Here is a 22,639-nt window from a genome sequence, read left to right as displayed (position 1 = left end):
AAAAAGACAGTTGTCAACATTCAGTACCAAAACAGTTGCACTACTGGTTCTGCTTTTCCTGACTGGCCCCAGAGACCACAACAATGGAGTGTAAATTTCAAGCCAATGAGCTGCAGGATGGGCACCTGGCAGAGCTCACAGAAGCCTCATCTAAAGTAGGGACCGGGTGGCGAAGAGACTTCCAAATATGAGCACACTGCCTGCCCCCAGACTGGAGAGAACTCTTCACAGCCAGATGGGGCGGCCATGCATTCCAACCCTAAAGAAGCAAAATTTCACAATAATACAAAATCTTCGAAGTTTTGTACATAAGATATGTGAGATTTTTCCAGCACTGACTGAAACGAAGCACAATGAGATGGCACTTCTAGAGACAGCAGCTACAGACCCGAAAAAGGTGAGATGAATTTCATAGGGCTGAAGGAGTGGCAAAAAGGTTATTTTTCTTTTCTTTCAAAGAAGTGGGAAAGCAATTAAGTGGTCACATCAAAATTAAGGGAGGGATACATGATCTGTTTAGTGAGTAGCTGGACAAGGGGTAGAAATAGGGCAAAAATTTGATCTCGTGGCTGGAGATGTGGCTCAGTAGTAGAGAGCTTGCCTAGTATGCATCAGTCCCTCCATGGGTTCATTCCTGCATCACACACACACACAAAAAAAAAGTCTCAGTCTCAGAGGTCTAACCATTTTCATATCTTTTCTCCATCACTTCTGATGAGAAAAGTAACAAAATAAAAATAAAGTTGTCCAAAGACAACCTGAGCCACGTGGTTTTGGTTTTTGGCTAATTCCTTCTGGAATCCCCCTTCTGGTTTAGCTGGTACTTGGTACAGAGCTGTAAGGTCTCCCTGGTGGAGTGTTTGCCTGGACTCTGTCTAGCGTGGTAAGGTAGGCCCATACTTCTTTTCTTCCTCTATGGAGAGAGCACTGTGCATTAGGCTGAAAAGTTACCTTCCAGCGTGAATGGAATTAGATTGCGGCTCTGGAGCTCTGGAATGATTCGGAACGTTTTACAAATGGTTTGTTACAACTTAAAGGTATTACGAATGTGTACATCACAACATGCTTTTGAAGACACTTTGCATTGTGCTCACATTCCCTTAAATGTTGTCCCCAACGATGCACGGCCTCTAGCCCAGCAGTAATCTCTGGGAAGAGGCAGATGTTGGATGAAAAAGACAAGGGGGTGGAGGTAGGGGGTGGGGCGAGGATGTAGGAAGGCGAAAGCAGCCTTCTGGTTAAAGATCAGCGCTCAGTTCTGAGGTCAGCTTGGGGCAGGCTGGCCCCAGGCCACGGTGTGCTGGGGTCATGGGGAGGAGCAGCGGCGGGGCAGGGCAGGACAGGGAGCTCCGCATCTCCTTCAGGTCCGCAGAGTCTGGTCCAGCATCCCTTGTGCACAGAGGCGCTCCTCTTCCTGGTGCGTTTCAGCTTATCCTCCAAGTCTTCAATTACCTTTTCCAGTTTGGCTACTGATCTCTCAGCAAACTCAGAGCGTGTGCGTCTCCGCCTCCTCATCAGTAAGATTCTTTATTTCTTCCTCATATTTGTCTTCTTTTTGCAAGTACTTTTCTTCAGCCACACCCAGACGCTTCGGGTTCTGGTTCATCCAACTGATCTGCTCATCCAACTCCCGGCAACGGGATCTGCCAGCTCAGCTCATTCCTCTGCGCGCTCCAAATCGCCTTCAGTGATCACCAGCTTAGAGCCACCTCTTCACACTTCCTACCGGCCTCGTTGGCAGTGTGTTTAGCTTCTTGAAGCTGGATTTCCTGGAGCTCCACTTTTTCTTCATTTAGGGCCGGTTTTCGGTAACCTTCATACCTCTCTCACTCTCATCGGCAGCTTTCTCAGCTCCCTCCAGCTTCTGCAGGGCAGTGGCCAGGCGCTCCTGTGCACGGTCCAGCTCCTCTTCTACTACTCGGATCCTGCAGTTCAAGGAGGCTACCTCTGCTTCAGCCTGCGCCCGAGCCTGCCTTTCTCCCTCCACTTCCCGCTGGAGGCGTTCAGCCGGCTCCTCTGCACCATCAGCTCGCTGCTGAAGAACCCGGATCTTGCACCTCACCGTCTCGATGGTGGTGACCCTGGCCACAGTGCCCCCCCAGCAACCTCTCTATCTTGGTTCCTGCCTCCCCGGTTAGGCTTTGCAGCCACTTCTCTTGAATTCTCTTCAAAAACTAAAATAAAGAAAGACTGGAACTCATAAGGGAAAGAAGGGTAGATGTCATCAACCATTTTCACAGGAGCACTTTATGCTAAAAATTTGTAATCATGTATGTAAGAAAATGTATATGCACGATTTCATATCCTGTAAAACTGAATTTTAAGTATAAAAACAAACCATCATGAACATGGAAGATCTCAGAGAATTGTGTTCCTTCGAGTCCTTTCTGTGAAATCTGCTAGAGAACAAGATTCAGACACCCACAACGATCCTCTCGGATGTGAGGACAGATGAGGGGATGGACTTTAGAGCAACCCAGACACTGACACTACCTCGTGCCCATAAGGCTTCGCACAGACCGGAGCAGCCACAAGCTGACTACATCTAGTACTGCTGTGAAAGAAGGAAAGAGGATGTGGTGAGACACAAGAAGATTTATTTTAATGTTTTAAATGATTGTAGTTATAGTAGACTAATGTTTTACTTTTTGCTCTAAGTTGGTTGTATGTCTATGATAACATAAAACAAAGTACTAATTATAGGCAGTCTAATTCTATCATCTCTCCTGTTCTTGAGAACCAGGTCATGACATAGAGAAAAAGAGTTACAGTTGAGTTAGACTGGAAATAGCAATACTGACTCATCATATATTTTGTCTTTAGATATATATTTGTATGTATGTATAAGGCATCTGTATGTGTTTTCTAATACATCAGAATTTTTAAAAAAATCAGAAGTGTGTGTGTGTGTGTGTGTGTGTGTGTTTTAGAGCCACTGAGAAAAACTAATGCTCAATCTAGAGAAATAAGCATTCCTATTGGATATTTAAAAGCATCTTTGGTTCATGTACCATTTTTTCACCAAAAAGTGCCAGGATTCCTTGAAGAAATGACTGACTACAGGTATCATGCAAAAGTAACAGAAAAGATGGTCCTAGAATATGTTTCCATCTCCAAAAGCAAAGAAGCAATTAAAGGTTCTCAGTGTTGTGTCAACAGGACCCAGGGAGCACCCTCAGGAGGATCTCACCGGCCAAACTCTGGAGAATTTCTGCAGCAGTAGGAAATATTTAAATTTCATGAATTCATAATAATACTTAGAAACTAAAAAAGGAAAATGGTCACACTTTTAGAATTGAAAACTGGTGGATAAAGGAAAAATCCAGCATTTATTCTATCTTTCTGATATGAACTGTAGTGTTATGTAATTAGAAAGCTTGTGGAGAAGGGTCTCCTTGTAATAGTATCACAACAAAGAAATAACAACAGAAAGTTGGATGGCACAAGAGAATTCATAATTCCAGGCACTGCTGGGAGTTAGATTTGCAGTATCTCCCAAAGCTCCATGGGTTAAGTAAGGTTTGGTACTATATTCAACTTGGGGCTATCGGAATGAGATAGAAAACATTAGGAGGTGATGCCTAGGAGGAGGGCTTCAGATAATTGGGGAGTGCCCCTGAGGAGTGCCCTTATTTACCCACAAAGTAACTAGTGGGACCAACTGACCATGAGCTGACATCCAGAATTGTGAAGCAGAATGAACCTTTCTTCTAGTTAAATTGCTTGCCTCTGGTATTCAGTTACAGCAGTAGAGAGCCAACATACGCACTGAGCATCAACAACTGCTAAAATCAACAAGAGTCACAACTGGATTCAGACATTGTGGTATGTGCCTGTAATCCTAGCTGCAAGAGAGGCTGATGCAAAACAATCAAGTTTGAGGCCAGTCTGAGCAACTGAGCAAGATCCTCTCTCTTACATATAAAAACTGATAACTGGAAACTGTGTGCATCCTAAAGTCTTGGCAAACTCTTGTCTCACTAAAGAAATCAAACCTCAAATTGATGCAGTTTCCTGATCAGGAAATACAAGGCTCAGAGAAATATGTTGTGCCACATTTACACTAGAAAGTGTAAAATTCCAAAGCAAAGGTGAATACACCCACCTCCAAGAAATAGCATACAGTTCAGTATGGTACAACAGGTTGTCTATGAAATATTATAAAATTGGATTTTATCAAGATTTGAAATTGCCCTTCAAAATACAGCATTAAGAAAATGAAGAGAAAAAGTGCAAACTGGGAGTAATATTTGCAGTAGAATTGAATAAAGAATCCAGATCCAGAATCTACAGAGAGGGCCTGGGGAGATAGCTCAGTAGAATAAGCGCTTGCCTGACAAGCGCAGGGTCCTGAGTTCAAGCCCTGGTAAAAAAAAAAAAAAAAAAAATCTACAGAGAATTCTTGCAAGTCAGTAAGAATATGTTACCAGGTTTTAATGGGCAGAATATGTGAACAAGCAGAAAAAAGACCTGAATCACCAGCAAGTACAGGTTGCATTAGGGATACGCAAGTTAAGACGACACAGTGTGCTGTCACTGGGTATCAAGCAGAACAGCTATGATGAAGACTGAGACCACGTGTCAGCAGGGGTTAGAGCAGCAGAGCTCTCTTCCACACGGGTGGGATGCAGCTCTGTGGTGCTGGGGAGTCAAATTTACTGCAGAGTGACATCTCCAGCCCTGTTTTATGATTTCCAATAAAATTAAAGCATCTACCTGCTCTATGAGACTTTGACAAGCATGTGTATAGCAACCTTATTTACAATTGTCCCAAACTAGAAGCAATCCAAATGCCAGTAGAGAATAGGTATGCAACTTGTGGCTTGTTCATGTATATGAGATTGTAATAATGCTACCCAACAATAATCAGGAAATATTGATACACTCAAAAATGGAAATTTATTCTAAAAACTTTGAGTAAAAGAAGGCAGGAACTGAAGATGAATGGTTCTGTTTATACAAATAGAATAAAATGAATTTGTTATGCCAGAAGTGACAATAGTGATAATTGCTGCAGGTTTTAATGAAAGAGGAATAATAGAGCTCTGTGTGACTCAGGAATAATTTTACATCTTGGTCCATGTCCCGGTACCATGGGCAGGTAGAGAGGATAAAAACTCAATACATGAACTCCTAAGACTTGTGCATTTTAGTTATATTGAGGAAATATTACACCTAGAATATGATAACTTCTACAATTTGTCTGCCAATCTATACTGAAATATTCAATCTAAGTCTTAAACCATTGTATTAAGTGACATGATAAAAGATGAGAAAGCTCTGCTAAGATTTCTGATGCAAAGATCAAAATTCACATGCCATTTGGAGATAATTGTGTTTTCTTGTTATATGGAAATAGTAGAAATAAGCTGTAGTAGAAATAAAGACAAAATGAAAGAAGATCTAACGTGAATTAATTTGTCAGCAAATACTGGGGAAAGAGAGAACATATTACTGAAGATTTAAAATTATGAGAATTTAAAAAGCATGAAATATGGCTCATTTTTGGTGCATTTGAAAGTACAGTGGATTTCTTTTTTAAAATATGCATTACTTAATGGTATTTGCTAAATTTATTTTCATGGATGAAAAATGTTGTTTGGAAGCTATTAAAAGAAAGATATAGCAAAGAAGGCACTCATAATATTTTTGAATTTATGAAAGTTTTTCATTTTATGGAAGAAATAAAACAAAACTTCATAAAATAATAGGACAATAGTTAATACATCTCATATTGTTATCTTCAAAGTAATTACTCAAAGACTGGGTGTGGCGGTGCATGCCTGTAATCCCAGTGCTTGGCAGGCTGAAAACAGGAGGATCACTACAAGTCTGATCCATGTAGTGAAACCCTGTACTAAAAAATACATTTAAAAAAAGTAGTCACTCAGAGTACAAGATATGGGCATAAAACAATTCTCTAAATGATAATAATACAAATGTTTCTTTTCAATGAATTAAGGGAAAGTAGTAGTATAACTATCTTACATTTTCTTTGCTTTCCTCTTCCTTCCTTTCCCCTTTAACCATCCTAGATCCTCTTTCCCTTTGAAAATTTTCTTCCTATCTCATAATATCTATTGTACAATTTGGTCTTTGTTTATTTTGTTTCTCACACTAGGTAGACAATACTATGTTGAGGCATGTAAGTCTGATTTATTTCACTTATGAGAACGGTCTCTAGTTGCATCCATTTAACTATAAATCCTCTACTTTATCCTTCTTTATAGCTGAGTAGTGTTCCATTGTATAAAAAGAACACATTTTTCTTACCATTCCTTGGTTGATGGGCATTTGGGTTGATTCTAAGATTTAGCTATTACAAAATGTGTTTCTATAAACATGGGTGCACATATATCTCTGTAACATGATGTTTTAATATATGGTTATTTAGAATTTTTATATTTTCTTGATTTGGTTTTGGTGATTCATGTGTCTAGGAGTCTGTCCATTTCTTCTGTGTTTTCCATCCTAGTTGAGTAAAGATTTTTGAAGTAGGTATTGATGATCTTCTGAATTTTCATAGGATCTGTGAAGATTTTAAACCTTTCATTTCTCATTGCAGGAATTTGAGATTTTTCTTTCCTTCTTTTAATAAGATCAGCTAGGAGTTTATCAATTTTATTTACTCCTTTAAAGTAACAACTCTCGGGGCTGGAGAGATGGCTCAGTGGTCTAAAGCACCTACTTGAAACAAGCTTGGCAAAGCACAGGGACCGCGGTTCGATCCCCAGCACCACATGCCAGCCAGCCCCGCCCCCTGGTGGGCTGAGCTGGCCACACACACACACACACACACACACACACAATAAATAAATGTAATAAATAAAAATAAATAAATAATTAAAAAAAATAAAGTAACAACTCTCAGGGCCGGGGAGATGGCTCAGTAGAATAAGTGCTTCTCTGGCAAGTGTAAGGGCCTGAGTTCAATCCCCGGTTCCACCAAGGGGGGGAAAAAACCATTAAATAAAAGTACCAACTCTTCAATTAATTGATTCTTTGTATTATTTTCTTAGTCTCAGTTCCATTCATTCCACTCTGGTCTTTATACTTTCCTCTCTTGTAGGAGCTTTGGTTTGATTTGGTCTTCTTTTTCTAGAAGTTTGAAGTTTGACATTAGGTTGTTGTTTTTAGTTCCTTTGGATATGAGACTTTGTCACTATAAATTTCCCTCATCGGACTGCTTTCACTGTATCCCAAAAGTTCTAGTGTGCTGTATTGGCATCATCATTTAATTATAGATACTGTTTAATTTCTTCTTTAATTTCATCTGTGACTCATTAGTTGTTTAAGAGCATTTTGTTTAACTTTCATATGTTTGTGTAGTTTTTATAGTTTCTTTTGCCATTTACTTCAAATTTCATTGACTATTGTCAGCAAATATGCATGAATAATTTCGGTTCCTCTGCATTTACTTAAGCATATTTTGTGGGTTCATTTGTGGTCTATTTTGAAGAATGTCCCAAGTGTAGAGGAGAGGAATGTGTATTTTGATGTGGAATGGAACATTCTGTAGGGATGTATTTAGTACATTTGCACACAGGTTTGGTTTAATTCACGTATTTCATCATTGATTTTGTGTCTACTTGATCAATTGTATGAGTGGAGTATTAAGTTCCCCCATTGCAACTGTGTTAGTGCTTATTTTATCTTTCATCTTTATTAATACTTGTTTTATGTAGTTTGGTATACCAGTATTTGGTTCATATATATTTATGACTATTATCTCGGCTCTGGACTTTTCACTTATCTGCTATATAGGGAACCTGACAACCAACTTGGGAAAAATTCAGGACTCAGCAACAAGCTCCACTGGACTGGCCTCTCCCCCTACACCACAGGGTCAGGCCACTGGGGCAACAACAGCCACACAGCAGGACACTGACTAGGGCACACAGGATGGGCAGGCAAGACTGGTGAGATGGAAAACTGTCACATACAAGCAAGCTGGTGGCAAGTTAGGTGAACCAGTGTTGTGCTAAGGGACAACGATACATGGAATAGAAGCAGGTGGGTGGGGCAGCCTCCCTGGTTTTAAAATAAACAAACATTATTTTATTTTATCTTGTTCAATTATTTTACTTTCTTTTCCTTTTCTTTTCTTTTTTTGCAAAATCAAGTTACACAGCTTGTCAGCTTCTAAATTGTGCTTGATGCTATTGTTATTTCTAATTGTACTAGTTTAGCTAGGATGTCATATTTGTTCTAATTGGTGGTTCTCTCTTCTGTAACAATGTGGGGAAGTTCTGGGGTACAACTTCACCAGAACTCTATACCAAAGGGCTGGGGACTGAGCCAAACAGACACCAACATCAAACTCTTAAATAATTGAGAAGACAAGATTTGGGGAGAGCCACAAACCAAGATTGTCCAACACAATGCTGGGCAACAAAGGCAAGGCAGAAGGCATCCCGAGTCCTGACTTGAAATTATACTACAAAGCTATTGTGATAAAATTAGTATGGTACTGCTGGGAAAAAAAAAAAAAAAAAAAAAAAACAGACCTGAGGATCAGTGGAACAGATTAGAATATACAGACACCACAACTACAAACACACTCAGCCCACTTTACCTTTGACAAAGGGGCCACAAATATTCATTTTTTTTCATATATTCATTTGCCATTAGCATTTCTTCATCTGACAAGTATGTATTCACCTCACATGACCATTTTTGGATTTGGTCTTTGAATTTGGGAATCTCATATTTTTTTCAATTATTTGTATGTTCTAGATAGAAGTTCTTTTTCTGAGGGAGCTTCCTAAATTTTTTTTTTTCCAATCTGGATTTTCTTTTCACTCTGTTGGTGATTTCATTTGATGTGCAAAACAATTTTAAAAATATGAGATCCAAGTTGTTGATTCCTTCAAATACTTGTCATGTAATTTGGTTTTTATATTCATGAACTTTCTGCCTACCCCTGTGTCTTCAAGATTTTTGCATACTTCCTCTTCCAGTAGACTTAGTATCTGTTTTAATATTTGGATCATTGATCAGTTTGATTTTAGTTTACTTTGTGGTGAGAGATGTTGGTCTACTTTAAGTCTTTGTCATGTTTTCCCAGGTCATTTGTTTAAGTGGCTCTCTTTCTTAAAGGAAAAACATATTAGTTATGATAATATGTTAATATACTACTAATGTCTATTTGTTGAAAAGAACAAATAGAAATTTTTCATGCCTATATCTTGCAATTTGAGCAAGTACCTTGAAGATACCAATATGTAATACATCAACCATTGTTAATTTTCTATTGCCTTGTTTTAAAATTCTGTATCATTTTTTATTGATTTTTTTGTGTTTAAATTTTAAAAAGTATATAGTAATATTGTCTCTTCTGATCAGCCTTGACTTGAAGTTCCTTGTGTGATAATAAAACAGCCACCCCTGCTTTTTCCGGATTCCTGTGATAGGCAGTATTGTTTTCTACACTTTGACTTTGAGTCTATGAATTTCTTTTTGAATTAAATGTGTTTCTTCATGCAGCATATTGTTGGATCTTTCTTCTTGATCCCTTCTGCCAGTCTGTTTCTTGGTGAGGTGAAAGCACTTACACTGATGGTTATAAATTGATATGTACTGGCTTATTTTGTCATGTTGTTTTCCTTTTGTTGGTTCCCTGTCTTTCCTGTCTATTTAATTGCTTGCCCTACCTGGTGGTTTCCCTCTATTTGTGTTCTTGTGCTTGCGATCTTCATTTTCTCTTTCTAATATATCTTTCAGAATATTCTGATGAGTTGGTTGGGTGGTCATGAATTTCTTCAGTTGTTCTTTGTCATGGAAGTATACTATTTCTCCACTGATTTTGAAATACAGTTTTTCAGAGTATACCAATAAGGGTAAGAGGTTGTTTGGACCTTAGAATACCTTACTCAGGGGGCCAGGGAGATAGCTCAGTAGAATAAGCTCTTGCTTGACAAGCGCAGGGTTCTGAGTTCAATCCCTGGTACCAGGAAAAAAAAATACCTTACTCAAAGCACTCTTTGATTTTATAGTTTGTGTTGAGAAGTGTGCTATGCTTGTGATGGGCTTTTCTTATAGATAATTTATTTCTTTTTTCTAGCCTCTTTTGATATTGTCTTTGTGCTGAATTTCTAGACTCCCGCTTATTATTTACTTTTCTGTAGATTTATTTTGATCATGGCTTAGAGTTCTAATTATAATTTTTTTAAATTTCTTTTTTCTTTCTGTATTTAAGGACAGGATCTACAGGGTCTCACTATGTAGCTCGGACTCATAGTGATTCTCCTGTTTTCAGCCTCCCAAGTGCTGGGATTACAGGCATTCACCACCACGCCCAGTCTCAATCTCCATCTCAGTGAGCCCCAGGGCTGGGGCTGGCATGGCAGGCCCCAGGGGATCTAACCCCTGCCACTGTGCTCTGCCTAAGCAGGCACTTTAGTCTGCTGAGCTATCAGGCCAGCCCAAAGCTTGAGAAGTTGTTGGAGTTTTGTTTGGTTTTTTTGGCTGGCTCAGGTTGCCTTAAGGACGGGCACACTGCAACACATGGAGCTGGGGATCGAACCACGGTCCTCCGCACCTTCCTGAGTTTGCCCAACCAAGCACTTTAAACAACTGAGCTAACTGACAAGGCCCCCATTTAGAGTTCTAGATGCTTCATTTACTTGGGTTGTTGTTGTTGTTCTTTTTTATTACAGGGTCTACAGGATTTATAGGGTTTCGCTACGTAGATTGGACTCATAGTGATTCTCCCGTTTTCAGCCTCCCAAGCTCTGGAATTATAGGTGCAAACCACTACACCCAGACGCTGGCTGGCTCAGCCTACCCTGCGGGTGGGGCTGGCTTGGCATATGGTGCTGAGTATCCAACTGTGGGCCCTGCGCTTGCCTCAGCTTGCCTGCAAAGGTGCTTTTAATCCACTGAGCTATCTTGCTGGCCCTGGGAAGTGTTTTTTATGGCTTTTGTATTGTCTCCAGGTTTCTCACTGACTCCAGTCAATCTTCTATTGTTGTTCATTGCTTCGCCTTGTACCTGTTTGGGTTTTCTTCATTGTATTTGCTATTTTTAAGATAACTTTCCCTTCATGTTCATTAGCTACCATCCCATCTTCTAGACATTACTCTGTCCTTGTCCTCACTCAATCTGCCGTGTGTTCTTTCAGTGCAGCTTTTAATCTCCTGGATTTCTGTTTGCATCTGTCTCATGGACTCCACTGCTTTCCTACGCTGGGCACTCATGGATCCCATTGTTTACCTGAACACCCCTTCTTGTTTTTGTCTGTGTCTAGCATAACGTCTTTTACTTCGATTTACTTTGTCATTTTCCACCTTCGAGATTATTTTTCTATAGCTCCTTTATTTGTTTTTTCATGTCTTCATTATCATTTCAGAAAGTTCCAGGGATCCGCATCCAATTTCCCATATCTCACTGTTTTCTAGACTTTTGTCCTAGGTGAACTAGGAGGCTGGGGTTGCATTTTGCTTCTGAATCTTGTCATTTTCTGTTTTTTATTTTATTTTCTGTGTTGATTCTTGTAGATTTCTTATGGTAGGTACCTTTATTCCTGGTATCAAGGCTTGCCAAGGAGATGTCCATTCATCAGGGAGGTCTTTTAGATGTAGTTAGTTGTTGGTTTTTGTGTCTATCCCAAGAACCTACCTTCCCAGTGTTGTTGGGTCTTTTTTTTTTTCTTGTATTTTAGGGAAGGGTCTACAGGGTGTTCAGGGTCTCACTACTAGATCGGACTCATAGTGATCTGCTTGTTTACAACCTCCCAAGAGCTGGGATTACAGGCGTGGACAACCACGCCCAGTCTCAATCGTGTCTCAGTGCACCCCGGGGGCGGGGCCAGCACAGCAGGCCTGGGGATTGAACTCCTGGCCCCTGCTCCTGCCTGCAGGTGCTTCGATCCACTGAGCTATTTGGCCGGCCCTTCTTCCCAGTGTATTGAGGATGAGAATTTGGTATCTATTTCGCTCGGCACACAGTCTTTTGGAAGTGGATTACAGAGATGATCAGGACCCCATACAATCACAGTGGTGTCGTACAAGGAAGAAAAGCTGGTCAGATGTGCTCTTGTGGCTAAAGCAGTATAGTTAGCAAGAGCAGCAGTGTGAAGCGCGGCCTGGGTTCTGACACCCTGTGGTAACTATGACCTTAATACCCTTAACCATAGCAGCGAATTCTAGAGTCACAGAAGTGTCCAGCCTATGCCACGTACTTGTATGCAACGATGTTCCCTTTAGAATAGTGGTTTTATCTTATTATGGAGGGTGGTTAACAGGGCTAGGGACAGGATAGAGAGGTGAGGTCAATTATATTAGGATTAAGGCTGGATGGCAAAGGATGAGACCCCCCAAGTTTTGAGAAACTGGCAGACACAGGAGGGAAAGAATAAAAGAGAAAGCTAGGGAGTCTTGAAGAGAACCAGAAAGAGACAATGTTTACTCACTAAAAGTATCATAAAAATCAAGCAAGATAGTTGAGGAAAGAAAGAAAGCAGGCAAGTAGAAGGGAAATAAAGGAAAGAAATCTATGTCATGGGGAAAAAAAAGAGAGAGGAATGGGCCAGCAAGATAGCTCAGCAGGCTAAAGTGCCTGCTTTGGCAAGCTCAGACAGAGGCAGTGGACTGCCTGCCATTCTAGCCCCACCCTCGGGGCCGGCTGAGCTGGCCAAAAACAACAACAAAAAACTTGGGGTTAGAAAAAGAGAAGAGGGACTGGAGAGATGGCTCAGTGGTCTAAAGCACCTACTTGAAACAAGCTTGGCAATGCACAGGGACCACGGTTCAATCCCCCAGCACCACATGCCAGCCAGCCCCGCCCCCTGGTGGGCTGAGCTGGCCACACACACACACACACACACACACACACAAATAAATAAATAAATAAATGTTAAAAAAAAAAAAGAAAAAGAGAAGAAAAGCAAAATAATAATAACCACAAAAACAAAAAGCAGTCAAAACCAAAACAAAAATAATAAAAGCCAACTAAAAAGAACAAAGAAAAACAATCAAACAAAGAGAAAAATAAAAGTAGCGAAGTTCCTCTGGTGCCTGCAGTTCTGGGGCAGGTCCAAGCTGGACCCCAGAAATGTGTTGTGCACTGCTGCTGCCTGTGCAGTGGGATTGGTGCTGCGCGCGAGGCTGGCCCGAGCCTCTGGGTGTGAGGGCAGGGACTGGTCTGTTGCTGGAGTTCCCCCCAAGCCCTCTGATAAAAGATGGTGGCTCCCCCTCCCTGCTTCTATTCCGAGCATTTGTGTGCCAAAGCACTGCGCTGGTTCACCTGATTTACACCTGTGGGTCTGTATTCTCACCACTGCTTTTGGCTGTTCCTCTCCACTGTTTCTGCCTGCCCATCATGCGTACCCTGTCGGGGCCTTCCTAGGTCACTGGGGTCCTGGCTGGGCTGGGCTGGTGTGTATTACTAAAAGTTTTATTATTTGTTTTGTGGTACTGAGGACTGAATGCAGGGACACTGTAGTGAGGCATTCCACCAGCCCTTTCTCATTTTTTCACTTTTAAGAGAAAGTCTCATTAAGTCACCCAGGCTGTGGGCTTGAACTTGTAAACCTCCTGCCTCCATCTCCTAGAGTCCTGGGATCACAGGCACAGCCACCTACAGCTCCTGACATTAACAATGATGCTTTATCCGTGTTACGCTACCCAGGGCTCCTGTCTCGGTTACTTTTCTTTCATTGCTGGGACAAAATACCCAACACCCCAAATTAAGGAAGGAAAGGTTCATTTAGCCTACAGTTGGTGGACTTTTCAGCCCATATGTGGCTGACTCCAACGTAAAGTGCCACATGGCAGGGGGAAGCAGTTCATGGCACTGGAAGACAGCAAAAGAACAAGAGCAAAAAGGGAGGAGCAGGGGCAGCGGGGACAGACAGAGGCAGAGGCAGAGGCAGAGAGCAAGCCTTTCTCCCTTCCCTGTACTGCATCCAGGCTACCTGCCCCAGGGCAGGTGTAGCACTACACCCATCATCCCAGCAGCACTCACACCCATCATCCCAGCATTGGATCATGGATTAATTACAAATTCTAGAAGCTGCCCCATTGACTGCATGAGGCTTTCTTTTTTGTGAAAGGTCTGGAGTTGGATTTCTGATACAAACCATAACAGCTTCTGACTTAACAATTATGTCTTATCAGTGTATGATTTAAATGGAAACACAACAAAGATATGTTCTTTGATTGCACATTTTTCTTTTTTGTGAAAGGTCTGGAGTTGAATTTCCGACCAGGCAGTACTAACAAAGACCACTTGCTGTGTTTGTTGTTCAGAGACAAAGTTGTGCATGAGAAAACTGGAAGCCAAAAGAACAGCGATGTGAGAGGTTACAACGCGGTTAATTTTATGCACACACGGCACTGAAAATATTTTATGAGATCTTTTCATGCCAGGCAGTGACATTAGGAAACAGGTGTTGCCTTTTTGACAAAAAGAAAAATGGTCCAGATTGGCGGACCTTTCCTGAGATGAAAAGTGACTCAATAACACAGGTAAGACTTCAAAAAGAAACAAATTGAAAAGGAAACTTCCTCTGTACCTGCAAGCAGAGGTACTTCTTTGAATAATGAATTAGAAATTAGCTGCTTTTGAAAAAAATGTACTGCAGGGATAACTGTGTAACAGATGTTTATAAATATTTCCAACATGCTGTGCTTTTGATTCTAGTACCAGAAGCAACGAGTGGCCCCAAAGCCTCCTCTCCTAAAATATGAACATATTTAAAATTTAAAAATAAAATGTTCATCTCTCAACTGAAACACATAATTGAATTTTGAACTCAATTATTAAAAATATAAATCTGCATTAATGCTTAGTGGACATAGAAGTTCAGTTTTGCAAAGTGAAGAATTTCTGCAGATTTATCGGACAATGATGTGGACACGCTCAATGCTGCTGAAATTTGTAGTTAAAAGGGGTTAAAATGGTGTCTTTCATGTTAATTTTATTTTATTTATTTATCTTTTGTATTTTAGGGAAGAATCTACAGGGTGTTCAGGGTCTCACTACTTGAACGGACTCACAGCGATCCCCCTGTTTACAGCCTCCCAAGTGCTGGGATTACAGGCGTGCACCACCATGCCCAGTCTCAATCTCCATGTCAGCGCATCCCAGGGGAAGGGCTGGCACGGCAGGCCCAGGGTTCGAATCCCTGGCCCCTGTGCCTGCTTGCAGGCACTTTAATCTGTTGAGCTGTTTACCGGCCCTCATGTCAATTTATCACAATTAAAATATTATAAAATCTCAATAGTTTCTAAAATCAATTTCAGTAACTGATTACTATCAAAGGAGATGGTGAATTACTGGCCACATCTCATGTGAGTTGTGTTTGTATTTTTATTCGTACATACTGCCGTGCACATTCATCGTGGGGAACCTGTACTTACACACAACACGGCTCAGCTGCTTTTTGTCCTCTTGCCCTCCCGGCCCTCCCTGCTGCTGATCTTGGATCTCTTCTCACTTGAAAAATTTCTATTTCCAGTTTTTATTTGAGTCTCTTTTCACATCATTCCTTTTCTCTTTCTTCCCTATCCCCAATATCTTGTCCCCATTTAAAAAGCTCTTCCTATCATCTCTCCTTTATTTTGCTCTATTTTAGGTTTCTCGCATAAGAGAAACCATGTGCTCCTTAAACTTGTGCATCTGATATAGTCCATGTAAGGTTATGGCCTCCAGTTGCATCCATTTTCCTACACATGCCTCAAATTTCTCCTTCTTTGTGGCAGCGTAGTACTCCATTGTGTATAAATCCCACATTTTCTTTAGCCAATCATCTGTTGATGGGGCATCGAGATCACTTTTAACTATTCTCCTTGTAAGAAAAAAACTTTCCTGAAAGACTTAAAAATCATCACGTTACAGTGATACACCTATGTACATGTTTATAGCAGCACAACGTAATTTTTTAATCGTTTATTTATTAATTTGGTGCAGGGTCTCACTGTGCAGCTCAGACTCGTAGTGATCCTCCTGTCTCAGCCTCCCCAGAGCTGGGATTACAAGCATAAGCCACTACACCTGGTTTAAGTAGCCAGCACGCCATGACATACGGTACCAAGGATCAAACCCAGGTCCTTGTGCTTTGCCAGGCAGGTGCTTAGACCACCGAGCTATCTCCGCAGCCCAGCAGCACCACATATAATAGATAAGCCTTGGAATCTTACTTTTCTTTGTTCAGTTGATGGACGGGAAAGAGGTGGAAGTCAGGCTTTGCTATGGGCCAGCGATGCCTATCTGACATTCAGAATCAGACTTCTTAAAACTATAGCTGAAAAGTTATTAAAATCAGTTATTTAAGTAAACTAAACTTAGCAACAGATTTTCACACAACGATATGACAGAGTTGTAAATCCTTAAAACAAAGAAGGAACTAATTCAATCACATAGCTCCTAAATATTAATCACTATTTAGAGATAACAGTGTTGCTAAGGAATAAAATAAAAATTAATTTCAAATACATATATTTCATCTATTACTGTTTGAAAGATGGTTTACTGGAGATATAATTACTTTGGGCTAATCAGCCTTCATATAAAATATTTGGATCAGAAGCATTTCAGACTTTAGATTTACAGATTTTAAATATCTACGTGTACCTCCCAGACTATTTTGTGGGTGACAGCTAAAGTGAAAGGTGAAGTTCATCTATGTTTCATTCACACCTTCTGCATGTGGCCCACCATAACTTTATACACTATTTTTTATTTTAAAGAGAATAAAACAATTTTAAAAAACAGAAACAATGCAAATTTCAAAAAACAAGATGATAGGGAATTCAACAATGGTTGTTACATTGCATATGGTTGTCCTCAAAGTAGTTGTTCAGATTACTAGGCATAAGCCTGCTTAATTTTTTACACACTATTTTAAACAGTTTTCCTCTGTCTGTTTTCACGTCCATTGGGTGTGCGCACGTGACCTTGTTCCTCTCCACACCTCAGATACTTTCAGGATGAAGCAATTTCTGGCCAACCAGCAGGAGTAAGACTACCTTGCTTCCCTTCGGATTTGAGTGAAAACTGTTATAAAGTCAGGGAGAGGCTGAGGATTCCTTTTCACCTGGCCCCCTGGAACGCCTCTTCCGTACCCCAACCATCCAGGGGACGCTGGTCATGCTGCAAACAGAAGGCAGCTTCCTAGGGAGAGACATCCCACGACCACGAGAGCGCTCCCAGCTGACTGCTCTGCCTGGGCCTCGCGACCTCACGGTGTCACCCAGAGAGCACAGCTACCTGTCACCCACCTCCCGCTCTTGATGTTGCCTCGCTCCTCTGCACATTCTCATCAGGCCAGTGAGCAGACACGGGTCTGCTGGGGACAGTCCCCAGTGAGACAGCTCTGTCCCTCTGCACCTGCCTACAGGTCTCTGGTGGGTGCAGCCACTGGGGTGTGGGTCTGAAGTGCTAAGGGTGGGGTGCTAAGGCAATCAGCGATGAGCCCTTGGCCCAGCCCTGCTTGCTGACAAACCCTCAGCCACAGTGACTAGCTCCCAAGTCACTCTCCCCAGCTTCTGCCCTGACTGCACCTCCCCGATGAACTCATACCCAAACCTTCCTCAGAGAGCATGTGGGGTGAAGCCAGGCAGAGGCATCTTTTTAAAAAAAAAAAAAAAAAAAAATTTATTTATTTATCTAGTGTGTGTGTGTGTGTGTGTGTGTGTGGCCAGCTCAGCACACCAGGGGGCGGGGCTGGCTGGCATGTGGTGCTGGGGGATTGAACCGCGGTCGCTGCATTTTTTGCTTAGCTTGTTCTAAGTAGGTGCTTTAGACCACTGAGCCATCTCACCAGCCCCAGAGGCAGAGGCATCTCGACTTCCCTCTCGCGTGCGTCACAGCACCGGGTCCCTCCCCTTCACAGCTTGACGATTCAAGATGGACTACTTCAGTTGTTTTGCTAAGGTCCCTCTGTCCAATAGCTTCTAAATTCCCAGGCAGCAGTTTTGCTCCAGGCCCCCAGCACCTTGCTTCTCATCCAGCAAGTACTGAACAGAACTGGAGTGAAAAGACAGATGAAGGGGGGACACAGTGGGACACACATACAACCCCCCGCCTCTTGGGAGGCTGAGGCAGGCTGCTGCTTGCGTAGAGGAGCTCCAGGCAAACCAGGAGAGCACCGAGAGACCTGGTCTCAACCAGTCAATCAATGTGAATGAACAACTGGAGCAGAGGCGGACCTGGTTGCACCTACTTCCGCTGTGATCTGGGATAAGCAACAACAGGCCTGGCCTCTGTAAGCACCAATGGCCTCTGTGCAAAACGCAGCTCATAGCGCTGACCTCCTAGGGCTCAGAGGATCACACAAGATGATCTATAAAGGACTCCTCAGCTAATGGATGCTCAGTAGCTGCCAACCAGAGCCACCCTGCACCACAGGGATGGGAAGCGGCAGTCAGTATTTCACCATTTGTCCAGTGACAGCCCCAAGCCCCTGGCCTGAGACGTGGCTGCAGGGCCACGACATCGGCTAACTCAGCAGTTCACTGAGGCACCCGTTCAGACGGTCCCAGGATGTGCGGCCCTCAGATCCTCCTACGACTGGTGACCAGAGCTGGCCGACAGCCCACCGGCCACCCTCAGTGGGGACCTGCGTGTTTTATTTAGCCATGATTGGTTCGGTCAGTCTCTGTAGGGTCCATGGGGATCTTCCGCGCATTTCTGTGTGCACCACACTGCTGCGCACGTATCACTACCTTATAGTAGTACCTGTGCACTGTCAGGTTCACCCATTTACTTCTACCTGTTACATCGCCACAGTATCTTACCAACTATCCTTTTAAATGACATGTCCCTAGGCTACTCTGCTATAGCAAGAACTTCAGACACAGTCCCTGTGGATAGCAAGGTTTTTATTTATTTATTTGGTGCAGGGTCTCGGGACATGGCTCGGACTCCTAGTGATCCTCCTGGCTCAGCCTCCCCAGTGCTGGGATTACAGCTGTGCGCCACCACACCCGGTTTCAGCGGCCAGCACAGTGCGCCCAATGTTCCAGGATAGGCACCATGTGATACAGGGATCAAACCCAGGTCTCTGCGCTTGCCAGGCAGGCGCTGAGTCCGCCGCGTTATCTCGCCAGCCCGACAGCAAGGTTTTCCTCTAGCGTTCGAACTCATCTCCCCTGACTCGAGTGTGGCAGAACATGGCCAATGGTGGAACGGGGGAAAACCTACATCATCGCTAGCGCATGTCTGGGCCAGGCCCCAGTTACCCGCCCCCGCCTCCTTGACTTTAAGCAAGCTCCTCTGAAATATTCACCAGGAAGGTTTCCCCTCCTCCACCCTGTTTGTCATCGAGGGGGCTAAGCAAGCAGTGTAAAGTGGCCTTTGGCTGTCAGTGCTTGTCCAGCAGCCCTGGCCTCTCGTAAAAAAGAGAATCCTGAGTTTTCCTTAAGGAACCTATGCCTGTAAGTTTTCTTTGGCCTTTGGCCTGAACAAGGGGAGTGGGTGGGGACACCAAACAAAAAACAGGTGAGTAGGGGGGCAGTCCATGACACAGCCAATCTCAAATTAAAGCTGAAGCTCATACAGCTGAGCTAAAGAGAAAGCAAGGTCCCGATAATGTTGTTAATCTCCTGGATCAACCTTTACCTGAAGTTGGAATTTTCCATTGTCAGTTTCATAAACTAATTAAATCTGGGTTTTTTGCTTTTAAAAAAAAAACCAGAAAGAGTCCTGACAAGCCTGGACTTCAATAAAGTGCTCTATGTGGGTTTGGGGACTTACGTAGGTAACAGCCAGGAATCCTAAAAGCAGCGGCCACCCATGGGTACGTACATCTGCATGTGTCGTCAGCCCTATGTCACTGTCTTCCCCAGCCACCCTGTGACAGAAGGATCATGGGAAGTTGTCTGCATGAGGAGCTGGCTCTAACTTTGCTGCCGGGAAGCCCAGCCAGTCTACCACATGAGACAGCGCTTTCCTCCCAGGCTGCCTCTAGCCAAAAGCAGACACTCTTCGGAGCTGGACACTTGCTGGCCTGCCACCTCCTAGCCGTGGGATGCTGTGTAACTGGCGTAACCTGATTGTGAATTTGCTGTACAGGAATCATTTAATTTACACCATGGATCTCCGCAAGGACTCTGATGCACGTGTACCGGCTTTAAATAGTTTACAGCATTTAAAGGACACTCAAAAGAGAGACGGCTGAGCACACTGTTAGCCCGATGTGGATGGAGCGCTGTCAGGGCGCAGACACCCCCTGATTTCCTTCTTTCCCCCTGGCCAAACCCTGGAAGGTACCCTGCTGTGTCCACCCCGGGCCAGACCCAGTGTGGGCTGCCACAGAGAAGAAACCTGGCCGCCCACACAACCCGGGCACAGAGTTTAAGCAGAATGGCACAGGCCATGCGGCTCTACCGAGTGCATCCTGGGCAATGCTGCCTCCCCGGACAGGGGCCACCACGGAGGTGATGACACCCCCCTCCCCCCCCCCCGTGCTTCCCCGGGGCCCCACTTGCGTCAGGCACAAACAACAGAATCTGGGCCACTGAGGAGAAGCCAAAGGAGATTTGGGAGCTGCCTGCGGCAGGCAAGCCGTGTGGGTCAGCTAGCCTGGCAGGAGGGGGCAAGGCAGTGGCCACCCTGCCAGGTTTCTGTGCCGGCTGCAGAAGCTTACAGGCTCCTGGGGTGAGGGCTGGGCCCGGGGCTTCCAAGGCAGCTTGCTAGGGCTTCCGGTTCAGAAGCAGTGGTTCTGGATGTCACGGATGTTGGCTCCTGGCTACTATTTCCAAAACAGGAATGGAAAGGAGAGTAAGGCCTGGGCAGTGGGGTGCACACCCATAATCCCAGCCCTTGGGAAGCTGAGACAGGAGGGTCGCGGTGAGTTCGAGGCCAGCCTGAACTACATAGCAAGGCTGTCTCAACACACACACACACACACACACACACACAAAGAACAAGCCCTGAACAAAGCATGGAGTCCACGGAAGTGGTCTGGGCTTCATTTAACCTCAGCGTATCCACCGGCTAGTACGGTGGAGTCACCTGCCACAAACCCATGACTGGAAAACAGTGGTATTCAGGCCAACCTCGCTGTACCTTTCCCACAGTACTAAGTAAATTCTTGGAAACCTTGAAAACCCCCAACCCTGATAGGAGCAGGTTTTTCTTAAAAAAAAAAAAAAAAAAAAAAAAATCATGCAAAACGGAAAAACCATGTTTCTTAGGTGGAATTTTGTTCACACAGGTTTTCTTTTTTTAGAAAGAAAAAAAAAACCAGGCACGGTTTAAAAAGGTAAGCAGCAACCCATCACTCCTGCAACTCCTTCCAAAGTTGTCTTTCATTGCGTGACTCGGAAAATGGGTTCCTTTCCAGGCGAAGGCACTGGAAGCTGAGCCTTTGAGTGAAAATCGCCGGGCCGCCACCCCTCCGCGAGGCAGGTGGAACAACGTGCGCGCGGCGCGTGGGATGCGCAGGCAAACAAAAGGGCTGCCCGCAACCTACCTAAAATAGAAAAGTTAGCAGCCACTTCCGCCCGGCAGGCCCCTCTTAGCAGTCCACGGTGGCCCAATGGGCCCCGGCAGAATGCTGTCCCACAGTCACTTTGGAAACCCGCAAGCGCCCTCGGGGAGGCAGGGACAGCGCAGTCCCCGACCCCCGCCCACCTCCAGCGGTGCGCTCTCCGCACTCGCGGCGGTCAGAGGTTTAGCTTTGTTGTGCCGACGAAGTCCAGTCACTTTTCTGCTTTTACACGGTCTTTGGAGAACGATACATATTGCTTGCGCTTTATTGCTTGGAATCACGGGAGAGACAGGGAGCTCCGCATCGCGCAACCAGCTTTGGCTTTGGGGAAGCAGCTCGGTTCGAATCCCGGATTTGCCTCTTACTGTCTGGGTGGCTCCGGATTGCTGGTGATCGTTTGCATCGCCCTGGAGCCCTGTGCGGATCCGCGGGGAGGTTGCGCCAGGTGCAGCCCACGGGGGCAGCGGGCAGGGAGCCCGCCCGAGGACACCGCGCCGGAGGACACCCCGGGGCGGGAGGGGCGCGGGAGGGCTGAGCTAGAGAAGGAGCCTGCGAGCTGCTTTCGGCCGCGCCTCGGAGCTGGCGCTTAAACTCGAGCAACTGAGATCCCAAAGCCGGGCCGAGTGTGGGGCCGACTCCGCCTCCACCCACCGCGCGCTCGCGGCCGCTCCCGTGGATCCGCGGGCAGCACCCCCCTCTCCTGGCCCCCGCCAAGACTCGGACGGAGGCAGCCTGCCCGCCCCGGGCCGGGGCCGGTTTTCCGCCGCTCTCGGCCCCGCCCTCCCCCGCACCGCACCGCGGCGCCCCTCCCCCGCCCGCCCCAGGTGCCCGACCTGCGGGTTGTTTACGGCGGCGCCGCGCCCCTGTAGACCCCGCGGCGCCACCTACCGGCGGATACCGGCTCTTCCTGCGGGCGCGGCCGCCTCTGCGGGCGGATGACCCAACGCCGCAGGCATCTGAGGATAACCTTTCCCCTTTCTTTCCAAGACCAAATAAGGGGGCTCTTCCCTCCTTGCGCCGGGCTGGTGGCGGTTAGGCCAAGGGGCGTGGAAAGGAGGATCGGGAACGAGGCTGGCGGTCTGCAAAACAACCCACCACATTGTTCCCCGGCGCCCGGCCTCCTCCCTCCCAGGGGGCGCTGCCTGCACTGCAGGCGCTCGGGGCTCCGGATCGGGGCCACCCAAGGCCGTCTGCGCCCCAAGG

The 22,639-nt window shown here is 44.8% G+C and overlaps 1 pseudogene; it reads right to left on the bottom strand.

Annotated features, from left to right (window-relative positions):
* Window positions 1-1,360: 1,360 nt before the first annotated feature.
* LOC101571098 lies at window positions 1,361-22,392 on the bottom strand (annotated as a pseudogene).
* Window positions 22,393-22,639: the final 247 nt, after the last annotated feature.

Source organism: Octodon degus, unplaced genomic scaffold, assembly GCF_000260255.1.
Source record: "Octodon degus isolate 3935 unplaced genomic scaffold, OctDeg1.0 scaffold00002, whole genome shotgun sequence".
NCBI lineage: Eukaryota > Metazoa > Chordata > Mammalia > Rodentia > Octodontidae > Octodon > Octodon degus.
The sequence above is the reverse complement of the archived record's forward strand: the minus strand, read 5'-3'. Positions and strand labels throughout refer to the sequence as shown.